Genomic DNA, 27,537 nt, shown 5'->3' with positions numbered 1-27,537 from the left:
TATTGTGTTGGAAACCTTGTTTCTTGGTTTCAGTTCCTTTGGCCACCACTTATCTCCCTTTGGTTTTCTATGACGTATCAATGGTACACCGTTTTTGCTCTGCACTCCTTTGGAGTTGTTTCCTTCTGCTATTCGATTGTTACAATGGCAACGTGTTTTCTGAAGGAGGTTTTTTTCTTATTTACTCAGGCTCAACGTCACCCTTCGATTGATCGTTTTTCCCCTGTTGGCTGTTTCCACTTAGTGGCTTTGGTCACTCACACGAGTATTGCACTGTGCCATCTCTCCTGGCTAGAAGTTGGATTGGCGATCTTCATGGGAGACTTGTTGTCCCTAGCTTTGGGATTCAATGGTGCTGCCTTGTGCCTCTGGTGGTACAGGAACCCCCAAGCCAGGGGTTCAAATTCCACTGTTGTTGGGAAATATACGTTATACCCCAGGTATTTGACTGTCCTCACCGCTGCAGACGTTCAGCAGGGTCCGTCTGGTTGCCATTCGATTGTGGAACAGCATAGGTTTTTCTGTGTTCCTTCTGCCCAACCTCACGGCCGTTGCGCGATCTGTTATCCTTCCCTCACGGTCATTGCGTGACCTGTTATTCTTGCCTCCCGGCCGTTGTGTGATCTGTTCTCCTTGCCTCACAGCTGTTGTGTGGTCCTTGTATGAACCTGTTTTCTAAATGTGTATCTTGTTCCATGGTTGCCCTTCAGATGGGGATTTCTTCCCTCGTCTATCTTGTGGGGGTCTTTCTCCTGGATATCCTATTTGATGATTCTAGAATACTCAGTCATACCTTCTTGTTGGCCTCCTAGATCTAGGTATTGGTACACACTTTTATTTTTTTAATATTCTTTTTATTGAGCAGCTGTAACATTACAGTAGGTAGAGAGATCGAGTTTAGGTTGTAGCATGACTGTACAATAGGTTCAGCAAAAATCAACACAAGCGGATCTTTTTGTTTAAAACATATACTTTCCTCCGAGTCACATTTGCAACTATTCAATTTCCACCCTTCCTCTTCTCAATTCCTCCACTGGGGAGACACATATACTACCCTTCAAAACATTCCATTTGGACCATTTTTGGTCCCATTTCTTTGGGCAACCTCTGTGCTTAAATATCTCCTTCTCCGCAATCATAGCACTATCCATATCATTTTCCCATTTTCGATTTGTTGGCAATTCCCCTGTACCCCATTTCTGAGCAATATTCCTTTTGGCAAAGGTGCGCCCCAGCGAGACCATGTACGTTCGATGTGGGTTAGGCAGGTGGGCTCCCATATGTTAACCCCTTAATGCGGCCGTCAGCCAACGGCCATCGCGAGTACTACCTCCGTAGTGCTGAGCACATCCGTTGGCCGACGCCGCCCCGCCCACTCAATTAAACATCCGCACCACGGCGGAATTGCTGCCACGGTTAAGTAGGCAGAGTCGTGGGGAATTGGTGATATCCTTCCCACCTACCTCAAGTGTGGTGACAATTCCCCCCCAGTATGGATGAATGTTTGGACAGACCCAAAATATGTGGAAGAATGGGCCTTCCTCCGTACACTGCCTAAGGCACCTGGAGTCAGGTCTCATTTTGACAAGTGTGCCCGCAGAAAGGTACGCCCGATATAGGGTTTTGAATTGAATTAGTCTTAACCTCATTGGAATGGATACCTCCCTGGGGGAAGAGAGTGCCTCTTGCCAGTCATCCTCCTCCAGACTCACTACGTCAGTTTCCCAGAGTTGCCGGAGTCGTACCAATGGATCTGGCTTATTGTTCATTAATTTGCGATATGTTAAAGATATAGCTTTGCGTGGCATGAGCTCCGTTTGGAGTCTGTCCTCTAGTGGAGACTCCTCGGGTAAAGCTTTGCCACTTGTTACAGCAGTAGTTATGGCATGTCTGATTTGCAGGTATCGGAAAGCCTCCCATCCGGCCAGTTGGTATTCCACTTGAAGGTCCCTGAATGGGACTATCTTGTTCCACTTCCAAAGGTCCCCCACTGACGAAATACCAATTGTGTCCCATTTATCGAACCCCGGGCATTTACTCAGCGTACCTATCTACTCTGTCTCTGATAAAGGGGTGGTCAATGTTATTTTCTTGTGCCAGCCCAGTGTTTATGTAACTTGGTGCCAGATTGCCACTGTTTGCACCATGGGACCTGTAAGATGTTGGTGTTTAGGGTTAGAGTAAAGCGCTCTCTCATAGCCGCCTGGGCTCATTATCCATTTGTCTGTCTGGTATGCCGGTTCAGACGGTGGGGCATAAACCTATTGGTTTATAACTGCCAGCTGGTAGGCCCAGTAGTACTGTTTAAGGTCGGGTAATGCGATCCCTCCATCGTACCATCCTCTAGTCAATTTATGTGTTGCGATACATGGGTTTTTTCCATCCCATAATAAAGTCCTCACCTCACTTTCCATGCTGTTAAAGTATGTGTCCGGGACCCTGTATGGTGTATTCTGCAACACATACAGAAATCGGGGTAAAGCCAACATTTTTAAAAACTGCGCCCTGCCCAGGAGAGTCATGGGTAGGGTTCTCCAGTGGAGCAAGTCATTATGAAGTCTCGTAAGTGGGGCCTTGAGATTTATGTCTTAGAACCGGGATGGATATGGGGTTATGTATATACCTAAATATCGAAATCTCTCCTTCGCTACAGAGATGTTTGTTATCTTTAGGTATACGCAATGGGGGTCCCTGAAGCATGTACTATATGGATTTTGTCCAGTTAACAGTATAGCCTGAGTGTTTACTAAAGATTGCAAAGATGTGGAGAATCCTGTGGATCGAAGCAGCTGGGGCCGCAACAAATAGTAAAATATCACCAGCATAGAGGGAAATTCTAGCCTCATGCTGTTCAGTTCATTTCAAACCTCTAATCATGGGGTCCCCTCAACCCATGTTGCTAATGGTTCCAATTTCAAGGCGAATATGAGGGGTGACAGGGGGCAGGCCTGTCTGGTCCCTCTCTCTAGTCCAAATCAACAGTATGTGTGTTGATTGACAACTATTTGTGTTGTTGGATCTGCATATAATAAGTTTACCCAATTTATAAATGTAGGGCCAAAAGCCATACGCTTGACGACATCAAATAAATAGGGCCATTAGATCGTGTCAAATGCTATTTTTTCATCAAGTGACAGCAGAGCCGCATCTTCTTGAATTGTATTGACCCTCCCTAGTACCCCATGCAGTCTCCTAAGATTGAGAGCTGTGTTTCATCCTGGCATAAAACCTGCTTGATCTGGATTCACAAGTTTACAGATGATTGGGATCAAACGGTTAGCCAACACCTTGGCGAGGATTTTGGTTTCAGCATTCAACAGTGAAATGGGCCGATATGAATTGCACCTCGTCACTGGTTTACCTTGCTTGTATATGACCACTATAGAGGCTAGCCTCAATTCGTTTGGAAGGGACCCTTTCTGATAGCTCTCTAGGTACATAGCCAGGAGCACAAATGTTATTTTAGAAGACGTGAGTTTAAATGCCTCTATTGGGAGCCCATTGGGTCCCATGGCTTTTCCCGATTTTATCCCTCTTATGGCAGGTGCTAATTCTTCCTCTGTGGGGTCACCCTCCAGGGATTCGCGGTCCTCAGGGGTCAGGGATGGTGGCCAGGAGTCATCAAGTGTTGTGGGGGAAGAAGAATATATTTGGGCAAAGTGAGAGGCGAAAGCCTCTGCAATTTTTTGTGGGTCTCTCAAGACATCTCCAGTCTCACCCTCTATGAGGGGCACCCATCTTTGGGCCATGTCACGCCTCTCCACCAAGCAAGCAGTGTCCCAATTTTGTCACCCAGTTCATAGATTTTGTGCTGCGTGGCCTTTTGTTTAGACCTAGCTGCCTTTGTTACAAGCTGCAGATAATCTTGTCTTTTGATGTTAAGGGTGTGTCTGGCTAAATCATCATCTGTGGTTGCCACCGTACCCTCCAGGCCGAGGATCTCCTGCTCTAAGGCCTCCAATCGTGCTCTCAACTCCTTCTTGTGACCTGCAACTAGTGAAAGCGTGCAGCCCTTAATCACTGCTCCAAAGGCTCCCCACAGGATCTGGTGCGAGTCAAGCGAGTTTGTGTTCCCGACAAAGTAGTGGTCTAATCCTTTTATTAGCTCTGTCTTGACATGAGGGATTTTCAGACACCAAAGATTTATTGCCGGGGTGCTACACCTTTCCTCGTGTGGTATTTCCATCTGGGTGAGAAAAGGGGAGTGATCAGAGATGCCGCGTGCCAGGCATCTTGTCTCTGTAAAAATTGAGACATCTGATAGAGACAACTAGCTGCAGATTCCTAAACGTAGAATTATCCCCAGGCGTGAGACTGGATCCGGAAAACTTTTTTGCCACAGCCCACCTGCGCGCCGGGGGAAGGCATCACGCGACTCCACCCAGGCGTCGTCCACGTACGTGACGTCAGCGAAGTCACATAAGTCCCACCCCGGCGCGCCTACATCAGTTTTTTCCCTTTCTGTTTGGGCCTGTTTGGGCCCTTTGTTCTTTCATCATTGTGATATATTTTGGTGGAACAGTGTGCGAATGCTTTCGGGCTTCAAGACTTGCACGTTGTGTGGGCGTCTTATGTCGGACCCTCACCTCATTTGCATGCGGAGTTTACGGGAAGATCATAGCACAACTGATTGTGAAGCGTGCCAACAGTTGAAGCCAAAGTCGCGTCTCTCAAGGTCGGCTTCATTCCCTCGATCAGCCTCGGCAGAAGCTTTCAGAAGCGTCCGTCGTTGGCGTCCTCATCCCTCTCTGATGTCACAAGAGCTTCGCTCCCCGATGGATAAGTGTCGCAGCTTGTCCCCGTGGGCTGCTGTTCGGCCTTCCAGGGGCGTGAGCTCTCTGCGGGTGATGCGGCCCCGCGTGTCGTCCTCCTATCCACCATTTCCCAGTGAGGGAGCTTCGAGAGCCCAGATGGAAACGTATGCGGCGGCTTTGCAGACCTTGCTGGCGTCTCCTCCTCCTTCCCCTCCTGGGAAGTCGGCCGATCCCTTGCATTGCACGGGGCCCTCTGAGGCGTCGCCGGTGTCTCCGGCGCTGACTGGCTCCAGGCTTGGAGGATGTGGTGCTGTTGGGGTGCGGCCCTTCAGGGGTTCCTCCTATGGACCACAGCGCATCTGCCTCGCCGCAAACTCCTGTGGGAGTCCCTGTGGTGCCAGGGCTCGGGTCGCATCCCCGAGCCCCGCTCGGCCCTCTGGACAGGCGGCATGCTTATCCACAGCTGAGCTGATGCCGCTCCGGCACCTGCTGGCCCGGGCGGCGCCACAGGGGTCGGTGGACCACCCTCATCCCGCTCTGGGTTCGAGGCTGGACGGGGACACCACGTCCCCCCGTGCCCCTCTTGTCCCTCCACGCAGGCGGCTGCCTTGTCGGAGGTCGAGTCGGAGGTTGAATCGGCCCTGGCGACGCCGCATGGGTCGGCAGTCCACCTCCGTCACATTCTGGGCCGAGGCTGGTGGAGGGCTTCTTGTCACTCCCCTAGTCCCTCTCGTCCCTCCACGCAGCGTCCGGAGGTCGAGTAGGTACCGTTCCGGCGCTGCCCCTTGGCCACTTCGGCTCCGGCTCAGCTCCGGTCCCCGGTGCTGCGTGACTTGGAGGAGCCCTGTCCGGCCTCTCCTTCGGCGCCGGATGATGATGACGTCCTGCTTCAGGCTGCTGACTCTACGGCGCCGGACAGGCGTCGAGTCAGGGATTCGTCTTCGGATTCTCCCTCTTCTACAGAGGTTGGGTGCCTGCTGGTGTCCTCCCCGGAGACAGGCCGCTGCTTGGTGGCTTTTTCACCGGCGTCATCAAAGGTCTGCTCCCCACCATTGCCAAGGCCGCAGTGTTCACTGGAGGAGCAACAGGTCCCCCACTTGTCGGTTCCTCCTTCTAACTTCAAGGTCTGGCTTTGCCAGGGGAAACAACCAGCTCAGCGCATGCAGTACAGCGCATGGCGTTACATCGCGTGCAACAACATCGCACGCGACGGTACGACGCGTGCGTTGTCTACGCACGCCATTACGTCGCATGTGCGTTTAGAACGCATGCATTCACAACGCACGGCCTCTGGGGAACACAGACGACAGGGAGATAACGCGGGAACAACAACGACACAGGTAAGGAGGTGCTGTTTTTGGGTTGCGTTAGGGCTTAGGGGTAGTTGCAGTATAGGTGTTGCTTTCAGGTGGGGGACTAGGGCTACTTGTAGAATGGGTGCTGTTTTGGGGTTGTGGTAGGGCTACTAGGGCTAGTTTGAAAATGGGTGCTGTTTTGGGGTGGCGTTAGGGCTGCTAGGGCTACTTAGAAAATGGATGCTGTTTTGGGGTGGCGTTAGGGCTACTAGGGCTACTTAGAAAATGGGTGCTGTTTTGGGGTGGCGTTAGGGCTACTAGGGCTACTTAGAGAATGGGTGCTGGATTGGGGTTGCATTAGGGCTTAGGGCTTTGTTTAGTATTGGTGCTGTTTTGGGGTTTCGGTAGGGCTTAGGGCTACTTACGGTATAGGGGCTGTTTTCACCTTTGGAGATTAGGCTTTAGGGTTGGGGTCGGAGTGTAGGCTTGTATTGCTGTTTAGGGCATAGGGTTTAGGGAAGGGTTAGCCTGCCATATTGTAGGGTACTGGTTCAAGGTTTAAGGTTTAAGGTTTAGGGTTTAGGGTCGGGTGAAGGGAAATGCGCATACGGCAACTAATTGCTGTGTAATGCCATGCGGGGTGTCTGTATGCGATTTTACGGTCTTTCACATGCATGCCTATACCAATGCAACGTTATGGTATGTGCTGTGATTAGTCACAATGTAAGGGCACATGCAGTGTATTATTTGCGATGTAAAGGCATGCGATGCGAGTGTTTGCGATGGGCCGTCATACAACCATTTGCCAGCCCTGCTTGGCTTCGAGGACGACTGCCTGAGTTTACAGTCATTGCCCACAGAGGAAGTGCTTTCTCCACCACGGGGCCCTACGGAGGCGGGTGCAGCCTTCCCTCACGCAGTGTCCACGGCTGTGGGTATTCTGCGCATGGGTGACCTGGCTTCTCATTTCCTGGCAGACCACCTTTTGGAGGTTTGCCACCAGGGCTCTGGTGGGAGGGAACTATTGCTTCCCTTTGAGGGTTTGTTCCTTTCTTCCCTGATGGGGGCTTGGGGGCGCCCAGCCTCAGGGGATCCGGTGCCTCAACACCTCCTGCACCGGCACCTTCCAGCGCCACGTGACCCTGTGTGTCTTTCTCTCCACCCATCTGCCTCCCGTCCACCTTTGCGGACTGCTTTTCCCTCTCTATCGCCACTGTTGTCTCCACCATCCCGGGAGGCCTGTTGGCTGGACTCTTTGGGGGCGCAACATGTTCGCCTCGACCAGCGCTGCTCTGCAGTCCCTTAACACCTTATGTGTGTTGGCTAGGGCCACCTCTTGTTTGTGGGACTCGGCTGAGTCCTTGGGATCCACCGCTTCACAAGAGACTGTTCAGGTGGACTTACGGCATCATGCGTTGGATGGCCGGGAGCTAGCAGCGTTTATTCTCCACTCCGCTTTGGACATCTCAGAGGTGCTGGGCCGTGCCATGGCATCCTAGGTCGTCCTCCGTCGCCATGCTTGGCTTCGGCATGGTGTGTTCCCTGAAAATGTTCGGGAGCTGCTAGTTGATCTTCCGTTCAATGGCACTTAGTGACTGGTGAGTTTATCTGGTTCTTGGACCTCCCTTTGCGCGAGTTGCCCTTGTTGTGCTGTGTGTTTTATGGCCACTCGAGTCCTCCTTGCTAAGACTGTGGCTTATTGGCTGCTGGACGGCCCTTGTTGTCTGTGTGTGTGTTTTGCTTGAGTTATCTGAGCAGATTGGCCCTGAGATTAGGCCTCCTGTTTTCTCTTGGGCTGTTTGACAAGCCTTCTAAGGGGTTTTTTTTCCCGCGGCTCTTTCGTTTTTCCTCTGCTGCGGAAGTTTCTTCCAAAGAGGGTTCCCATGTCTTGGGACTTAGCGTACCCTATGTGGGGTAGGGGTAGCTGTTCTATAGCTTGCGCTGTGTTAGGGGGTTGTGGTCGACTTCGGGCTTCTGCTCTCCTTGGTGTTTATGTATGTTGCAGATGCAACTCTCTTGCTGGATTGGAACGCTTTGGTGGCGCCCCGGGCCGTCCTTCTCCGGGGTCGTAGTGTGGTTTGCCTGGTCTGGTCTACTGCCTGCGGCCTGGCGTTGTGGTTCGAGTTCTGCTTCTTTGAGTCGTGTGCTCGGCCCCTCGCTAAGGTGTGTCCGGGCTCCTCTTCGCTTTCCTGTTCTCTGTCCTGGGGGCTGAGATGGTTTTGTGCTCCTCCTTCTTTCGGACGTCGCCTGCTTCCGACTATCTTATTGCTGTCAGAGCTGTTCTGTCTGGTCTGTTGCCTTCCAACTCTGGTGGACTCGTCTTCTTTTCCCTCGTCTCCTTGGGCCCTCTAGGTTGTTCTTCTTCCTCTTCCTCTTACTTGCCCTGGCATTGGATGAGGGTTCTGTGGCCTTGTAGGGGCGTGGGGTGCTTTGGTCTTTCCCGGTCTTGCCCTTGGTTACTCTGTTGAGTGTGAACAGGCTTCTTCTTCTTTTTTCTTTTCTTCTTCCCACACCCTTCTTGGAGTCGGTGGTGTTCTGCTTGTGAAGGTTCCCCTTGCCTGAGAGGGCGGGGCTCCTCGCCCTGTCTGTTGGACTAGTCCCCATTGGGGCCCTCTGTTATGTCCAGGCTGGTGGGGTCCTTTGCAGACCCTTCTTCAACCGTGGGTATGCTAGGGTATCTATTCTACGTTAAGGAATCTGCGGCTAGTAGTCTATCAGATGTATGAGTTATTTACCTTCGGTAACGATGTATCTGGTAGAGACGATTCTAGCCGCAGATTCCTTCACGGCCCACCCTTCCTCCCCTTTCTGGGACCTTTGGCTTTTTCTCTCACCTCCCAGTGGGTGGCTATGTCTTCTGGGAGTGCATTCTTTGTCCTTTTGACAGGATGATTTGTCTTGTTTCTTGTTCGTCTCCTCCTCTTTGGCACTTGGAGGATGGGTCTATCGGTACTCCTGTTCCCCTCTGCTCTGGTTGCTCCGGGGTTGAGGCTTGTCTTTACTCTCGCCCCTCCCCTCCTACTCTATGGTGCTAAAGGTCCTGGCCCCTCGGCTAACCTATGGGTTGGAGTCATTAGGCAGTACCTTGCCTTGTTCCTTTGGGGGTTTGTCACACTCAGTGCTGGGGTTGCCTTGGAGGTTTTCCGTTCCCTGCTTGTCTTGGAACTGGTTCCCCTTTGTGTTTTTGGTTGGGGTTATACTCCTGCTACATGTTGTCATGACATTTTACATATGTTCCTTGCATCGGCGGGGAACTGTCTACATGCTGGAAGGGTGGCTGCTCGGGGCAGTGCTTTGTTTTTCTCTTCTTTCCCTGCCTTTGGGTACTGCAGTGTTGGCACTGTCCCTTATGGTGTTGTTCGTCACCATTCCTTTTTCCTCTTTTTTTCTGCTCTTTCGCACACTTTTCCCATGCTCCCACAGTTTGTCTGGTGGCTCCGCGTTGTGGCGCGGAAATGTTCTCCAAAGAATACTGACGTAGGGGCGCCGGGGTGGGACTTATGTGACCTCGCTGACGTCATGTACACGGACGGCGCCTGGGCGGAGTCGCGTGATGCTGTCCCCCCGGCGCGCAGGGATGCTGTGGCAAAAAAGTTTTCTGGATCCAGTCCCAAGCCTGAGGATAATTCGACGTTAAGGAATCTGCGCTAGAACCGTCTCTACCAGATACATCGTTACCGAAGGTAAGTAACTCGTACATCGCTGGCGTGCGTGAGCAGGTGGTCTATACGTGATTGACTACCATGGGCACCCAAGTGAAATGTGTATTGGAGCGTCTGGGGATTGAGGTACCGCCAGATGTCAACCAGGCCATAGGCTGAGAGGAAATCTAAAAAAGTGAGGTGTCATGCAGATCTCGTCGTGGGGGACGTCAGTCGACCTTGGTACACACTTTTTGACAAGCACTCTTTCATGTTTTCCCCTTGGGGGTAAGTGCCTGTTGAAATTCTTCTAGCAGGCAATGTTGTCTTGAGTTCTAGCCCTTGCTCTGTTCTTGGAGGAGCATTTCCCCCTTTTCAATTTCTGTCGCTAGTACTTGAGGCGTTCGCAGCATGCCTTTGAGCGTTCAGTTTTTTCATATATTCATTTATCTCCTCTGATTATATTTTGTTATGTGGCCCATTCGGCAGCACGGTGTTCATCCTTTTCGGTCTCCTGATCAAAAAATTAAAATTTAGTTCATAAATAATAAATTAAAAAAGAGAAAGGGAGAAAAGGACGCAATCGAGCGGTCTTCATGATAGAACTCCTGCTTCTTTGTTTGGTATATACCTTCTTTTCTAGGATCTTCCCCTACTTGGATTAAGGGATTTGTGTCTGGTGACCCTTCCATTGCTCTTATCAGGGCAGGAGCCTCAATGTGTTTTATCGTTCCATCTTTAGTGTACCTTGGGGGTTTGCATAATGCATTCTGACTGTTGTCCGGTGTTTTTATGTAGGATTTTGCTTCTTTTCCCTCACTCAGTTCTCCTTGCCTGGGTTATCTGTTGCTCTTTTTCGTCCCTTGGTCTATCTTTCCCACCTAATGGTGAGGGACTTAATTAATTTTGTTGCGCTTGGACGTGTCCATTCTGACTTTTCTTAATTTCTTAGTATTTCTTTCCAATTAGGGGTTTGCTTTGAATCCTCTGGTGGCCACGTTCTTTCGTCTAAGATAGATGCCACCCTCTGCTTAGTCGGTCGGTCTGATAGCTCAGTCCCATATTGTATGCATTGCAGAGTCCTCAGCTCCTTCCAGTGGTTATGCGCCCATGTTCCAGTGGGGCCAATCAGCCTTTCGTTCAATGGGATCCATTCTTATCTTTCTTGGAGTTGGGTTACAATGGGCGTCTGTACTTTGGCCTAAGGAAATGTGCTCCTAACTCTCGGTGCATGTTACTTGCTTGCGTTTTTGTTGTGGTTGTTACCACCTTTAAAAGAGAGGTCTCTCTCTCTCCCTTATCTTCTCCCACTAAGGTGTGGCCGATCCTTAATCTCAGTCGGACGGTCTTCCTGGACCTATTGTGAGACTAGTTCGAAAACACTCCTCCTAAAGATTATGGCTATGGTATCAGATTCACAAGTAAAGGAATCTGCGGCTAGATGTCTCTATCAGATGAACAAGTTACTTACCTTTGGTAACTATATATATATATATATATATATATATATATATATATATATATCTGGTAGACCTAGTCTAGCCACAGATTCCTTAACACCCCTCCATCCTCCAAGCTCTGCAAATTACCTTCAGGTCTGGTCTTGTTTTTTCCAGTTCACTAACTTCCTGGTCGTGGGAGTGGTCCTCCCTTTTTCCTTATTCTGCTTCTGTTATGGTGGGGTTCTCCAGATCCGCTGGTCTGGTCTCATTGACCTTAAATTGAGTTCGCTTCCACCATTTTCTCTTCGTATATGGTCAAGGGAGTTCCACTCTTTCCTCCTGGTTTATAGTTAAGGTTGAAGTAGGAGATGTTTTTCTTGTGTACTGTGTCATACGACTCTGCGGGGTCTTCTTTGGTATTATCGTACCCTTTTCCCCTTTTGTTGTGGTTGTAAAGAATGTTCCTTCTTTTTTTGGCACACTGTCGCAAGGACACCTCATCAGATGCGGAGATTTCTAAATACTGAGTGTTTGGTGTTCCATGTATACAGCCGGTAACCCGGCAGCATATATCAAAAGAGAAGGAAGTGATAATAGTTGAGTTCCATTTTTTAGAATATTTTGAGGAATGTGCATTTGCCGATAAAGATTGAGACCATTGGGATGGACAAGTCCTGAGACTAATTCCCATAGAGGTCACTGCCGAATATGCAGTGACATTCTCTACTGCAATATATTTGGGATTAGGACACATATTCCAATCAAGTCTACAAATACATTGTTCTGAGGACTAATTATCGGGAGAAAATTTCCCCGTATATAGTCTGCACGCCCAGACTACGATTCAAAGTGCTGGGATGCTTTTTTATTGTAAAGCCTGAAGAAGATGGTTGGTCCTGGTGATGCCACCGAAACGCGTCGCTTCTTGGTCGTTTTTAAACATTTTGTGTATACTATTTGGTGCTTTTCACAATACAATATCCCTAATTAGATGTGAAAATGATTCTCAATGTGGATTCAGATAATCATTTTGCACTTTGTTCTCTGTGTGATTTATGATGCAATATCGTTGGATGAATTTGTGGTTTTAAGATTAGTTGATTACTCCTTTTATACAAATTTTAATGAATTATACTTACTTATTGAATAAACATTCATATATTTGATTTGTTTGCTATTGTTACATTCTCCTGGTGTATGAGTGTGGGATTGAAGATTGACTAGTTGGATTGCTATCGCTGTTTTCCAAAGGGATTCATTTCTAGACACACTGTTTCCACAGCCAGTTTCTATATGTCTGCATTCCGCGCGGATAGTTTCACAGAAGAAGCTAACGTCAAAGTTGACCTCGTACGGAGATATGCGGCGGCGCCCCACTGTGGTACTGCTGAGAAAAAAATTCCGAATTCAATCTGACGCCTGGGTAGAATTCACCAGTTAACGAATCTGCGGCTAGACTATGTCAACCAAATACATTGTTACTGAAGATAAGTAACTTGTTCGTCCGACTCAAGAGGCACACTGTATTCACCTACTGTAGTGCAAGGTTGGCGTAAAAGAACATCCTCTTCCCAAAGGTATCCAGCCTTTTGACTTCCATGTCCGGTTGGGTAGTTGGGAATGCGCTGAGGTTACCTTTGGAGGTGGAAGACTGGACTACCAAGCTTTTCAGGGTGGGGTGCTGGATGAGGAAACTGGGGTAGGGCGATGGGGGCGGGCAATTGTCCTATGCACAGGAACTCCTGTTCAGGGCTTGGACCAGCCCAGGTAGTACATCAGAAAGAGCTTCATTGAATGGGAGTAATGATTTGGTCGGGGAAACTCCCAGCTGAAGCACCTCCATCAAGACGTTCGTATTGACTGCCACAGAGGGTAGCATGATCTGTAGTACCTCAGCCGCCTTGTGCACTACTATTGCAAATGAGGCACCTTCCTCCATAGCCGCTGTAGGGGGAGAGACTTGTACTATTTGTCCTCAGGATCTTCTAACTGGTATCTGTCAGGGTCCGCAGAGCCCTCCCATTCTTCTCCCAGTCTAGGCCTATAATAGGAATAAGGTACTGGCTCCATCATGGGGAATCTGGCTCGATCATGGGAAATCTGCCCCCCAGCTGGAGCCTGCAGAAGACCAGTAGGGGCCCCTCCCGAGTCCCCAGGGCCCAAAGGCCCTCCAGCAGGGACGTGCAGCCAAAATGCGAGATGCATGGCCTCATACAATTCACGTAACTGGGTAGTGGTTGCCTCAGCTCCCAGAAACTTTGGTAGACATGCAGGAGGTGCTCCTTAAACGCCGGTGGGACGCGGCAGTGAACCCCAGCAGTACGGTGGGTTTTCGCAGGGAAACGTGATCGATTGGCACGATGACCCGGACAAGAGGTGTGCTGGTATGTTGTAACTTCGCCACCTCAAGGTGTTGAATTGAAAAAAACGTGGAATGAGTGAAAGGACAAACCCCTGTAAGCCCTGATGAAGTTGCGAAACCATACAGCAACGTAACATGTTGGCAATTCAACAATAGGTTGGCTATAATAGAAACCAATTTTAGTTTGATAGGCTTGCAGCCCAGAATAAAGGTCAAAGTGGCCAGCGAGCTTCTCAATTTTAATGGTGAGAATTACACCTTTGATTGTTTTTTTCATGAGGGGTGTCTGTGTGGATGTGTGCACAAGTGGGAGTTATTATTTATGTCTCCTGAGTAGTGAAATGACCTGCTGATTTCACTATTCTGTTCTTTCCTTTCCTCTTCCTTTCATGAGTGAGAGAGAGTTACCGATGATGATAAGTGGGAAAAACTGGTAATGATCAGCCAGTAACCCCTTGTGGCGGTTCTTCCGTGAGGTGCTCTTCTCATATTTTTTTACTGTATGGAATGTGGTGTTTGAAGGTGGTAGCTGATGTGTGGTGTTTCTATGGATTTGACACAGTGACATATATGAATAAATGAAATTCCTATAAAAAGGGAAATAAGAGAAATTGGTTTTCCCATAGAGTCACGTTCATAACAAAAGATGTGTCCGTTAGGAGGAGTCTCTTTTTGTATGCATAGGCTTTGAGTGGGGGGCAGCCTCCTCCTTTCCCCCTGTGCTCCAAGTAGAGTGAGAAATGCAGGAGGCCCAGGCACAGGCTCCACCACAGAGCTACGCCTTGAATGCCAACACTACCTTGTCACGTCCGATGACTTTTGAGGACATGGCAAAGTCGAAGATCTCTTCGACTTCTTGCTCTTTTTGTCCCTGGGTGACTTAGCCGACAACCTCAACTGTGACAACAAGCATTTTGAGTGGCTCTGTGACTGATCCCAGGACTCTTTCGAGAGGGATTGTCAGCATTGCCTAGCAGAAAGCATGAGGGACTGCTCCCTCAAGGCCTTGGGGTACATGGTATGGCAATCGGTGCAGGTCTTGGAGCGCATCGTGGTTGAGCTCCAAGCACCAGAGGCACACCCAATGTAGGCCTGTCACAGGCATCTGTCTGTGAAAGGCACCACACAGCTTGAAACCAGCTTTCCTATCTGGCATCCTCGGCACACCAGGAGACAAGCTAAAGAAAATCTCCAGAAAGAGTAATAAAAAGATGATCCAAAAAAAGACGAGGGGTATCTCTTCTCTGGATCTGCGAGCACTGGTGCGGAAAGAAAACTGATGTCAGCAGGCTGGGGTGTCACCTTTATAGGAAATTAATGTGGGATGACACTGCTTCACCTCCCAGCAGGTCGCCCCTGAGCATTGTGGTCAATGCAGTTCACCATGCGTGTGTGCTTGCAGGATTGTCTCGAGTAATTACAAAGTTGTACTGGCCATCTCTATACATGTGTTTCTGGATCATTTCCGTCATCAGTAGAGATTAGGCATCAAATATTTGGGGTTGCTGAGCAGACTGCTGTGAGAAAGTGGCTCTATATATACTGGACCAAAGTAAGGTACAGTGTGTATAGAGACCACAACCCCCAGAGGTATAACAGAGGTTAAAGTCAGGGCTGACCTTACTCTCCAAAGTGGTAGCTTGGTCGAGCAGTAAGGCAGTACCAGAGGACAGTGTAAAGCATTTGTTGTACACACTCAGTCAGCAAAAGGTTTCACACACTCAAGGACTGAACTCCAGGCCAATTGTTTTTATATCAAAAGATATAGTTGTTTTATTTTTAGAACAAACAGGTATCAAAATATACTTTTCATTATATGAGGGATCTCAGATAATTACTTTGCAGAAAGGTAATAAACTTTGTTAACACAATAGGAACAGGGTTGCACTAGGCAACACAATTCTAAACACAACTTAACATTGAGCTCAATGGGTTTTTCTACATACATGCAGTTGATTACTTTATCGATTACTTTTGTAACTTCAGGATTGGATCCTAGATTCAGTTCTGGGGTCTAAGCTGAAAACAGTTTAGTAAAAACGTTTTGGTTATTGCAATGATTTTTAAAGAATATAAAGGGATTTTAAAAGTTGAAACTTGGAAACTTTTCAGTGAAAATCTAGCAATGTTATCCTATGGAAGGAAATTCAAGTCACAGGTAAAGTAGGTTCTCGTTTCTTTTGTAATCCAGGACTAGACTCCTAGGTTCAGTACTGGGTTCTCTACCTAAGACAAGTAAGTATTTACGTTTTAGTAGTTGGTACGATTTTTAAGGAATATCTGTAATTTTCAAAAGTAGACAGAAGAAATTTCAAAGAAAAGCAGTCAAATGTTTCCTATGGGAGAAAATTCAGGTTATGGGTAAGTACAGTTCTGATTACTTTTGCGGTTCAGTACTGAGCTGAGAGGTACAGTACTGGCTCCTCTCCAGGTGAGTAATTCGAAATTTGTTACTCGGCTGATTTAATAAGAATATTTTAGAGTTTCAAAACTTCACACTTTTTTTCGAGTCAAACCAGTCAATGTTATCCAAAGGCAGGAAAGTGAGATATCGGTTTCCAGGTGAGTATTCGACTGGTGAAGTTAAGGTTCTGGGCATAGACTCAGGGGTCTCCCAGGGTCGGGAAGGTACAGTAGTTGGACCCTCAGTGGCACAGAGGCAGCCAGATGCAGAGAGAGTAGTCCCAATGCAATCCAATGGAGGGTAGGAGGCCTTCGTTTGGGGGCTGCAAACAAGCAGGCCACTCAGCTGTGGGAGCTGAGGTCCTGGTCACTTACTCAGGGCAAGAAGGGAAGTAGAGTAGGGTAGTAGTTGCACTTCCAGCGGCACTCGGGCGACTGGGTGCAGGGTGCTTTTGAGCCGTTGAGCGCTCAATGTTAGCCAATGGGAAATTTAAAAAGTGAACAAAGGCTGCAGGCTCGGGGATGGAGATTCTCAAGGTGCGACCACCACTTCGAGAGGTAAGTTGGGATCTTGGAGAAGCGGTAGGTACCCCAAAGGAAAGCACAGGGGACCGTGGGGTGCCGGGTGCAGGGGTGTCTTTTGGCGTCGGGAAAGCTTAACCTCAGCTGATCGCGGTTGGGGGGGTCCCTGGTTCTGAGGCTGCAGGCGTCATCTGGGTCATAAAGGAGGGTCTTTGGGCACTAGACTTCAGGTCCCAGTCGCCGGGGGGGACGTCCGTGTGGTCTTGGATCACTCGGGCACGGGCCGGGCTTGGTGGGTGCAGAGTGGGCTGGATTCGCGGTTCCTGGCTGGCACCAGGGGTATTGCTGTTGGAGCAGAGCCTCTGCTCAGAGGAGTCCCAGTCTGTTAGAGGGTCAAGGCAGGCAGGTCCTCCGGGTTGCCCAAGGTTGCTGTCCGTAGGAGTCGCCGGGATTAAGCAGGAGCAGGTTCCAGCAACGACAGGCCGGTAGGGCTGGAGCCAAGTCAGTTGGTGTCGTCCTGTTAGCAGCTGCACAGCGGGTCTTCTTTTTCTTGATCTTCTTTCTTCTTTTCTTATCGGGATCTGAGGAAGGAAGGTTCAGGATGCCCCTAAATACTGAATTTAGGGGCGTTACAGGTAGGGCAAGGCCAGGGACCAATAGGTCCCTGGCTGGGGTGGGTACACCCCCTAGCCTGCTCCTATCCTGTGGGAGGGGGGCAGGGGCCTAACTGTGATTGGGCAGGGCTCCCCATCTTCAAGATGGCCGGAGCCCAGGGTCGTTCTTCACCTCGCCTCTCCAACCTGAGGGGTGGGGTTGGCACAGGCTGGCACACCCCCCTTCCTGACATAGGGTTTCCAGCCAGTCTTCCCGCCAAAGTGGGGGTCAGAACTGGTGGGTGCCAGTTGCTGAGTACAGCAAGTGGTCTGGAGAAGCTTTCAAGGGCGGCAGGCCTTTGAAGCTTCTCCCTGCCCATCCTGGGGGAGGAGACCTTGCACCTCGCCCAGGATGTGCATTGTTGCAGACCCAGGAGAGCGGGAGGCTCTCCACCCAGGGGCCCAGCAACATGTCTGCTGTGTGGCAGCCTAGGCAGCCTCTCAGACCAGACGTGGATTGTAGGTTAGGATTTCAGGGGGCATCTCTAAGATGCCCCCTTGTGCATTTTACCTTAAATCCCACACTGGCATCAGTGTGGGTTTAATGTGCTGAGAAGTTTGATATTAAACTTGTCAGTCTTCAGTTGAGCCATTATGGTGCTGTGGAGTTCGTAATGACAACCTCCCAGCACCATATACTCTTAATGGCATCACTGCACTTACAGTGCCCAGGAATGGCCCTGGGTACTGTAGGGACACAGGGCTCATGCACATGTGCCCACACCACTGGCATAGGGCACCCAGCTAGAGTGGTGACTGAGGTATGCCAGGGTAGTGGGTCTTGTGGGCATGGCACACAGGGATGTGTGCCATGTCGACTCTTTGGTTAGTTCTGTACTTAGACACTCAGCCTGCAAAGGCAGTGTCTGGGTGTCAGGGTACAGAGCCCTTAAGTGTGGCACAATAAGTGCTGCAGCCCCTAGGGGTCTTTTCTGGTCAGCATGCCCTGGGTACCTAGGGTACCATTTAGGAGGGGCTGATAGGTGGCCAGAGATGCCAATTGGGCTTTAGTTTCAACACAGCTTTCGGGAAGGAACACAGGCATGGGTACCTGGTTGGCAGGAGCCCAGGGCACACTCAATCAAAGCACATCAGCAGTTCAGCAAAGAGTGGGGGCATACCAATGGAAGAAAGATTGCACTTTCTCACACAACCACCCCCCCAAAAAAAGGTGATGAGACTAACCTTGCCCTAGGGAGTCTTCATTGTCTAAGTGAAATAACCTGGAAAGTCTATCTGCATTTGCATGGGCAGTCCCTGGTCGGTGTTCCACTTCAAAGTCTATTCCCTGCAGGGAGATGGACCAACTTAGTAGTTTTGGATTCTCCCCTTTCATTTGCATTAGCCATATGAGAGGTCTGTGGTCAGTTGAACCAGGAAGTGAGTCCCAAACAAGTAGGGCCTCAACTTCTTCAGGGACCAAACCACAGCAAAGGCCTCCCTCTCAATGGCACTCCAACGCTGCTCTCTGGGGAGTAGCCTCCTGCTTATAAAAGCAACAGGTTGGTCTTGGCCTTCCTCATTGATCTGGAATAGGACCGCTCCTATCCCTAGCTCAGAGGCATCAGTCTGTACTATGAACTGCTTGAAGTAGTCTGGTGCTTTTAGAATTAGCGCTGAGCACATTGCTTCTTTCAGGGTGTCAAAAGCATTTTGGCAGCTAACAGTTCAGTTCACTTTCTTGGGCATTCTCTTGGAGGTGAGTTCTGTGAGGGGAGTCACAATGGACCCATATCCCTTCACAAACCTCCTGTAGTACCCAGTCAAGCCAAGGTGTAGTGTAGCTCCTATTTTCCCAATAGGCTCTGCGCATTGGAATAGTACCTACAGCAGTAAAGGCCTAGGCCAGACGTTAACTAGGTCTACTACTGTCGATACTAGACTTAATTTTTGGGTTTGCCAGCTAAGCTCAGAGTTCGCTAGAAACTTTCTCGAATGTTCAAGGAAGGATTAACTTCCCTGATTAGACAAGAAGGGATTTAGTTTCTGACAACCATAGAACATGACAACTTTGCTCTCCCCTAATCAAGAGTCAATCTCGAGAGTCGTGTGAGCACAAGGCAATTATTTTACTCAGTCAGTACGTGCATTCTTAGTCTCATCAGAATGTAGAGAAAAGGAAGAGACGGGCGTGTTCAATAAAAAGGTGTTATTTATTGATCAGTCTCTTTTCTCGTACAAGAGAAATGGATCGATATTATTGCAATACTTATAGTTAAGTAAAGTGCATACATTAGAAGCAATAGTATAAAATAATACTGTAAAAACATTGATATGGTTTCTGAGCCATATGATGTTAAAAATGATTAAAATATATTTACATACACATATACATTTGACTAAACGTACTCAACTGGTGTTTCTAAATACGCCTACCCCGTGTACCTGACCTAAGTCTAATGCGTGGGCGGGAATAGAAAGTTACAGTTTAAGTTAAGTTTGTTTTTGCCAAGTGAATAACTAAAGAATTCTCTGTGAGGGGTTATTCAGTTCTGTACCTGGAAGTTAGGATGAATGAGGAATGGTATCTCTTTCTCTGCTCTCGATATTCCAGGCTGCCTGCGAGGGCTGCCCAGAAACGCCGGTGCTGGGTCTCTCGGCTTGAGATAGCAGCGCGTCTCTCAGCGCGTCAGGAAGGCGGGGCTGCTGCCAGCGGGGTCTGCTTCTGCTCTCGGCTTCGGCAAGTATGGCTGCTCCGTCTTGTCACCACGCGTGTGTTTGCATAGGGCAAGGTCGGCAATATTTATACCTTAAAGGTGCCGAGATTGACGTAAGGATGGACATAGATACGTCAATAAAGATGTCATACGACTTGCTCGTTAGCACATTCTTTACTAAAGTTCTCTGTGAAATCAAAACAATGGCCGCACGGATTTTCCAGGTTGTCATAGGTTTGATTTGTTATGAGAACGTCGTATGCCTTATCAGGGGCTGGAGGAATGTCGCTTGTCTAATTAGATCTCAAGCGTTATGACCTAATCAGATAACACGTTCCTGTGCCGGAGTGTGACTGCGTCAGATAACGGTATCTGCATCATGGGGGTTTTCTTGCCTCATGGGCTGACTGTTAGTTAACTTGATAGTTAGTTTAACCAGAATAGGGTCAGGAATAGGGGGACTGATTCAGAACCTATAGAAATACACGACACCCACTCCACGCTAACTATGGTCATATCTACTAATCTATGCATAGTATAACATAGTACAACATACTATAGAGTATAGTGTATACCTTACCACCCCAAAATACATAAATGCATTTCGAAATTTTCAAATATACTGAAAAATTGCAGTCATATATATTGTATGCACTTAAGCTATGAATTAAATGCAAAAGTAAACACGCATTTTTATGCATTATTGCTTATCGGTATATGAGAAATACACATGAAATGGCTCTTAATATGGCTATACAGAAAGGAAGTCCGAGACCATTTCATCACATAATAAAATATTTGTGAACCTACCAGCGGGCAGCTAAAGTCTATAAAGTATCTAAAAATAGAAATTTTAGTTCTCTAGGAATAGTTTCTTACTTTAAGCAGAAGATCAGTGTCCCGGGAAAAAATATGTAGAAAAATATTTTAAGGGGCATGCTGAAAAAATTGCTGTCCGTGAACTGGAGTGAAATTGTTCATGTGACTTTATTTTTAAAGTTGAAGGCCGAATTCAGGGAACGCCGTGTGCGAGTTTACTCAAAAGTCTCTATTTCTGTTCTGGAGAGAACATCATATCATTCAGGCTTTCGAAAAAACTGTCAACAGCTTCATGGGAAAGTTCCACTAAGTCGGAAATAGGTGTAACCATGCATTCGTGCGCATGATTGTCTGCATTGACATTCTGATTCGCATTGCTGACAGAAGGTCGTACCTGTTCGATGCTGCTTTCATCTTGAACTTCACTACTCTTCAATCGCAGTGGTGAAGATTCCAGGAATGCCGTCATCAGGATTGGCAGCCTTTGAGGGCAGCAAAAAGCGTGAACCTTGGTAGGAACCAACAGTGTATCTGCATCCACCGGCGCATCCGATTGTAGCGTCAGACAGGTGTCTAACATGCATTCTTCTCCGCATAGCAGACACCTTAGTACAGGTAAAACACACCTTTGCCACATTGGTCGAAATGATAGAAACCAAGTCATGTTCAGGTCTCTAAACCGGGAGAGTCCCAGGATTTTTGATATCCGGTCCCGGTATCCAATGGCTAGGATCGTATCTTCCATTGTCGCGAGAGTTTGATCTGTGACATGGGTTGCCATAACGAAAAATAAGGACTAGGAATAGGATTCCTGCAATTAGTCCCAGGATCAGGGGAAGTCCGCCAAAAATCGAATGGACGAAATCTGGAAAAATACCCAGTATGGCTTTGAATGGTGTTAATGCCATCGAAAATACTGTCTTAAATACCTTTGAGACCCCAGTGGTATCAGAAATATTTAAGATTTCGCTTAGGATTTCCGCGAAATGTACGGGGGAATTAGTTGATAATAATGTATGTATCTCTGCAGTCGTCCTTGCGACTTGTAGATCATACGTTTCTTTTGATGACGTGAGCCTTGTAGGCGTCTGAAGAAGCACTGTTTTCATTCTGCTTAAAGTGTCTATTCGAATAGAAGTAATTTTCAAACTGGGCCATGCCCTTGCCTCCCTGTCTGGAAAGGAGCTGGGGAATAAAGAGCGTCCACAGCACTTGACCTTCGCCGTTGTAGTTACTAGATAAGGAGTCCCGGGCATAAGACTGCAACATCTGCGGTCTACAATAAGAATGTAACTCCCATTATAGAGTCTTTGAAAGAATGGTTCTATTTCAGTTGCAGGTGCGCCTTGCTGGTGACATGAAAGGTTGTATGAATTCCCTTCACAGGCTCCATGCAAACTAATTCCGTTACACAGAAGCGTGCCGCTTAGTGACATAGCACAATTGTTGCCACTAAGAAACACTTTCTGTCCTTTATTACTGACACATGCATGTGAATAGGGCAGGTTCCAAGTTGTTTTAAGGTACCCCTTTCCCAATTTCTCGTACATGCCAGCCTGTATATATTTTTGGCAGTATTGAAACCTGAAGGTTGAGATTGGAATATTTATGATTCCGTGTATTATCCATTCACTGACAGGTCGTTCTGACATTGTCATTGGTAATCTTTCTAGTTTTTCAATGCTCAAGATTGTATAATCAGCACCCTTTTGCGCCATACCGATTTGTCTATCAGTAAGGTTAAAGATTTGGAATAGTGACGTTGTGTTGATTAAACGCCAAGGCACATAGCCTGAACGCAGATTTTGTAACGTCCAGCCAAGCTGTACAATGGAACGCAATTGTGACTGACCATGTTGTAATAACAGTAAGTCTTGCGATAATATATCGATTGCTGAAGACACAATGCTGCCCAATGAAAAAATTCTGGAGGACAGAGTCATTAACCCATTGTCCACTACAGAAAGTGATTTTTCCAAATTAATACGGTCAATTTCCCGTATTCTTTCTGCTGTCTCAATTTGAGTAACCTTCCAGGCCTCATTGTATGCTGCATATACAGAGGCTGCTATGAAACGCTTTTGACGCTGTTTGCGTGGTCCCATTATGAAATCACGCAAGTCAGCACCATCAGTAAGTAAAGTTAGGTGTTGCTTAATTTCAGGCAGTGTGGAAGTCTGTAGCCATTGAAGGCATAATTTGCCCACACTGTAGGTTGTTATTATCCCTGGGTGATGTCTTTGGGGATATCTAGGGTCTGGCCTGGTCATTTTAAAACCCTGTGTTTTATTCAGGAATCTATCTTGACAGTTATTTGTATCTGTGGGCCAGATCAACCATTGTTTCCAATCAGGATGTGTTCTGTTTTTGTTTAATATATGGTTTACGTCTATCTCTTCATCTGTATCAGAGTTATTGCTAAACATTGTTGGCTTTGGAATAGACGGATTATTTAAATCTTTGATTTTGGCTAAGCCAAGACAGGTGGTTTGTTGAACAGTGTCATTTAAAAATATCATTTGTTCTGGGATCATGCAGGCTCTAAACAAAGCTTCTAAACCCTGTACTTGCCATTCTTTTGTACCCCAAACACTTTTCAAATCAACATTTTTGTCCCAATAATCAAATCCAAATGTATTCATTTTTTCAAAGAATGAATCTGAATATATCAATTTTGTGTTGGTTATCATGGTTTTCATCCCTGTCTTGTTTGACAATTTAAAATAAAATGTTTCAGCATTACTTATGTTAAAACCTGAAAAATATGAATATTTGTCATACACGGTTCTAGAGCTCCCTTTTGGAGGTGTAGCGCAATGTTCCCATTGATTATAATTTAAAACATTTCTAGGTTGTGCAGATGTATGCAAAAAATGGTTACCATAATGGTTATAGCAATACATACTATCATAATTTGTAGAACCTTGCAAATAATCATGTTTTGTAAATTTAGCAGACATTACTAAGTCAGACATCATGTTGTTAATACTCTCGAAGTCCCAATCATCAGCAAATGAGTTTGGTTTTGCAAAGTCACTCAAAGAGATCTTGATTTGGTGTGGATATTTCAGGATCTCGACCGGACCATAAATTTCATAGTCAGTGTTGTCCCAGGCTACCCCACCAGGTATAGGATTGGCTGTGAAGTTGGCTGAAGAAAGTTCTGAAGAAAGTTCTCTTTTCTCGACGTGTGAAGATGTGTGTGGTTTGAGGACCAAGTTGATGTTCTGACTTGCTGTGTCCATTTTAGCATATTTTCCCTCAATGAAGCGTCCCAAAGTAAATACCATGATGAGCCAAAGTATGAGGATAAATGCACCAAAACCCACCCAAAATTCAATCCATGGAGAAACCAGATATGTTTCTTTCAGATGTTTCAAAAGTTCCTTAGCTTTGTCTTTAAAGGATTTTGATGATGGCTGTGTCTTTGATTCACTGAAGCCGTCAGAGGAATCATCGAAGTTGATGAAGTACCCGGATGCAGTTCTGTCAATTGTTCCAATTGCTTCAGGATTTTTGTTCCTTGCATTTTTACTTGGTACTTCAGTATAGATTGGTGTGTCTCTGCTAAATGTCTTTATTTGGGTTTTCAGAGGTCTTAGTTCTATTGCATTGTTGCATAGTCCTTCTTGTTCTTCTGCAGGCGTTTCGAATGTGATGAGCCTTTTTGATAGGACCTCTGTGCTGGTAGCAAACCTTGGTGTTCTGCTACTTATTGGGAGTCCACTTGGCCTACTGTTTGTTATCGGCCACATGTTGTGGTTTTACCAGGTCGATGGATACAACTCGGTTCTCCTTTTTTCCAGCAAGTGGCGGTAGTACAACTGATCTTGTCCCGTTGACAGACAAGACAGGAACTGCTTTTCTGTAAGAAGGCCCAAATTCCTTCTTTACCGCGATCTTCTCCCTGACTAGATCCCCGACTTTTGGAATCCAGACAGGTCTTGCTGGGACAGGTGGTGATTCTTCAGTGGTTGTTGGCTGTTGTTTCAACTGTATGTTGCTCAGGTCTTTTCTTGTTTTGTTTAAGTCCTGCAAAATAGCCAAACGGTCTTTGACATCAAAGGTTTTTTCTATTACCACTGAAGTCTGACTATCAAGGTCAGAGATCAACATCCTAGTTCCGAATAATAATTCGTACGGACTGAATCCCTTCAGAGAATTTCTTGGCAAGTTATTTAGACTACGTTGGACACTTATTAGATGTTTGACCCACCCAGCTCCCGAACCTAATACCTTTGCCGTTATAGATTGCTTTATGTCACGGTTTTTTCTTTCAACAATTCCGTTCCCCTCAGGGTGAAATGGACAAGAGTACCGCAATTGCACGCCCATGCTGACCATGGCCTCCTTATAAGCCTGAGAGCTAAAAGACCATTGTCCGAATGCAGAATGCCAATTGCGTATGTGCTGATGAAGACCCGCAAATCTTTTATAACAGTTCTGGCGTCAGCCGTTCGCTGGGGCCACATCCATATGAATCTCGTGCATGAGTCCACTGCGACCAAGATATATTTATAGTTACCATCCCTTTGTAAGGGACCGCAGTGGTCTAGATAAACACAGGCTAATGGTTTATCCGAGATTAGAAGGGGCGTCTGTGCTGGACGTCTCACAGTTGATACTTTCATTTTTTGACATATTTCACATGCTAGAACATAGTTCCTTGTTTGTCTTCTCATTTGTGGCCACCAGTATCTCTGTTTTAATAATGATACAGTGGCTGAGACGCCAGCATGGGTAGAAGCAAGCCCTTCGTGTGCCGCTAATATTAGTCCTAATCTATGTTCCATGTTTGGAATTGCCCTATCCCCCACTCCAGGGATTTGAGCAAAAGGAACATTGTTTTCATCAGTTATGTATGAGTATTTTACTGGAAAGCCTTTAGGGAGTGGTTCTATCGAATCCTTTTCTGAAGCGCTGACAGCTTGTAATATTTCGCTGTCTATTTTTGTTTTTGACCGGGTGACGGCAGCTACGGAAGCCGTTTGCACAGCTGCCTTCGCGGCCTCATCAGCCAATGAATTCCCTGCAACGTGAACGCCAGCACGTTGATGACTCAGTGTATGTATCACGTGAGTCTTTGGTAGTTATTTTTGTAAAAGAGCTACTTGTTCCCATAGCATTTTATGCTTGATTGTGCCACCTTTCGCATCCTTGAAACCGTTTTGAAGCCAGATCTGCAAGTATTCATTATAAGATTGAACGCAATAATACGAATCGCACACTATGAGTGTGGGGAATTCTCGATCGGTATTTTCAAGCGCCATCTTGAATGCTAGTAGTTCAGCTCGCTGAGCTGTGCAATCTCCTAGAGATTGGGTTTTAGTGAGGGTTGGTTTAAATTTCCCTTCGTGCCAACGACCTTTAACAATCGCGCACGCAGCACTGTAAGCTTGTTTACCCCCTACTGCGGGTTGTGCTGATCCGTCTGTATATATTATACAGCCGTATTGGTCTAGAGGCAGAATTTCGGTCGGCGGAGGACATTCAAATTCATATTGGAGAAATTCTTGTGTTTTTAAGTAAGGATCAAATTCGTACACCACGTCTGTTGCAGCAAGAGAGTTAGCCCATTGTATCCATCTCGGATGGAGTGCTTTAGCATTTGGAATGCTTGCCTTTGTTACCGCCTCTAGGGCTGGTATCGGTGTCACGATTATTATTCGTTTACCTTGTGCCAGGGCTCGTTCTTTTGCTATAGCTGTCTGTGTCGCTGTAAGAATTTTTTCCGTTGGGCTAAATTTCATTTCAGCCTTAGTGTACAAGTGTGATTTGAATGCAATTGGTACCTTTTCTCCTTCATTAGAAGTCAGGTATGTGAATCCGCATCTCCCTGGGATGACTCGAATCACAAGATTGCGTGTGTTATCACGTGTTTCTAATTTTGTTTTAATTAGCATGTCTGTTTGTAAGGATCTCAAAATTTCTGTGTGTGTTTGAGTCCAACTGGATCTTTTAAAGTCTGGTTTAATTAGATCATAAAGGGGTTTGACCCTTTCTGCGTAATTTGCAATGTATGTTCTTCCGAAATTTAGGAAGCCTAGAATTGACTGTAGGTTTTTTAGTGTTTTAGGAGCTTGGATTACGGCACATTTCTCTAGGAAATTGTCTGCCAGGCTTTTACCTTCACTTGATAACTCATATCCTAAGAATAGGACCGTCAGATGGGCAATTCTGGACTTTTTGAAGTTGAATTTGTAACCCTCTGCAGCGAACCCAAGTATTATGGTGTTCACTCTTTTCAAGTGAGTCTCCAAGTCATCATCTGTTAGGTAAATGTCATCAACATAAGATAATGCTTCATCATCATATAGTTGTAGTAATTCTGTTACTCTCGCTGAGAATACCCCCGGGCTGTTCTTGTACCCCTGGGCTAACCGACAGAATTGCTTTTGAGTGCCATTTACTGAGAATGCAGTTAAATATCTGCTCTCTGGTGCTATGTTTTGACAAAAGAATCCATTGGAGATGTCCAAGGTTGTTTTGTATTTTTTGCGCAATATGTTATTCATTAGTGCAGCACTGTGTGAGTTTTGTACTGCAAAGGTTTTGCAACATGTGTTAAGGTGTCGGTAATCCAAAACTAGACGGTACGAATTGTCTGGTTTGGAGACCGGAAACAAAGGATTGTTCATTTGTGAGGTGCAAGTTTCAATCACCCCCTGGTATTCTAGCTGATCTAGTATTTCATTTACTTGTTTTTTAGCTTCTTGCTTAATTGGGTACTGCCTTTGTGCAGTTGGTTGTGATTTTAACTGGATTTTGTGAGGAGGAGAATCCTCATCCCATCCTACATGATTTTTATATAAAGCAGGTGCTAAGGCCACTGCCCACTTTCTAGCAAGTATGTATTTTTTATGAATCGGTATTTGATTCGAGAAGGCAGGCATAATTACTTCTTCGCCATGAGGGCACTCCCTGACAAACTCTGGTGGCCAGTCTTTTTCAGCTAGAAGGATGTCATAGCCTTTGGAGAGGTTATCCCA

Source organism: Lissotriton helveticus, chromosome 8 (genome assembly GCF_964261635.1).
Source record: "Lissotriton helveticus chromosome 8, aLisHel1.1, whole genome shotgun sequence".
NCBI classification, from domain to species: Eukaryota; Metazoa; Chordata; class Amphibia; order Caudata; family Salamandridae; genus Lissotriton; species Lissotriton helveticus.
This window is presented reverse-complemented; position numbering follows the sequence as displayed.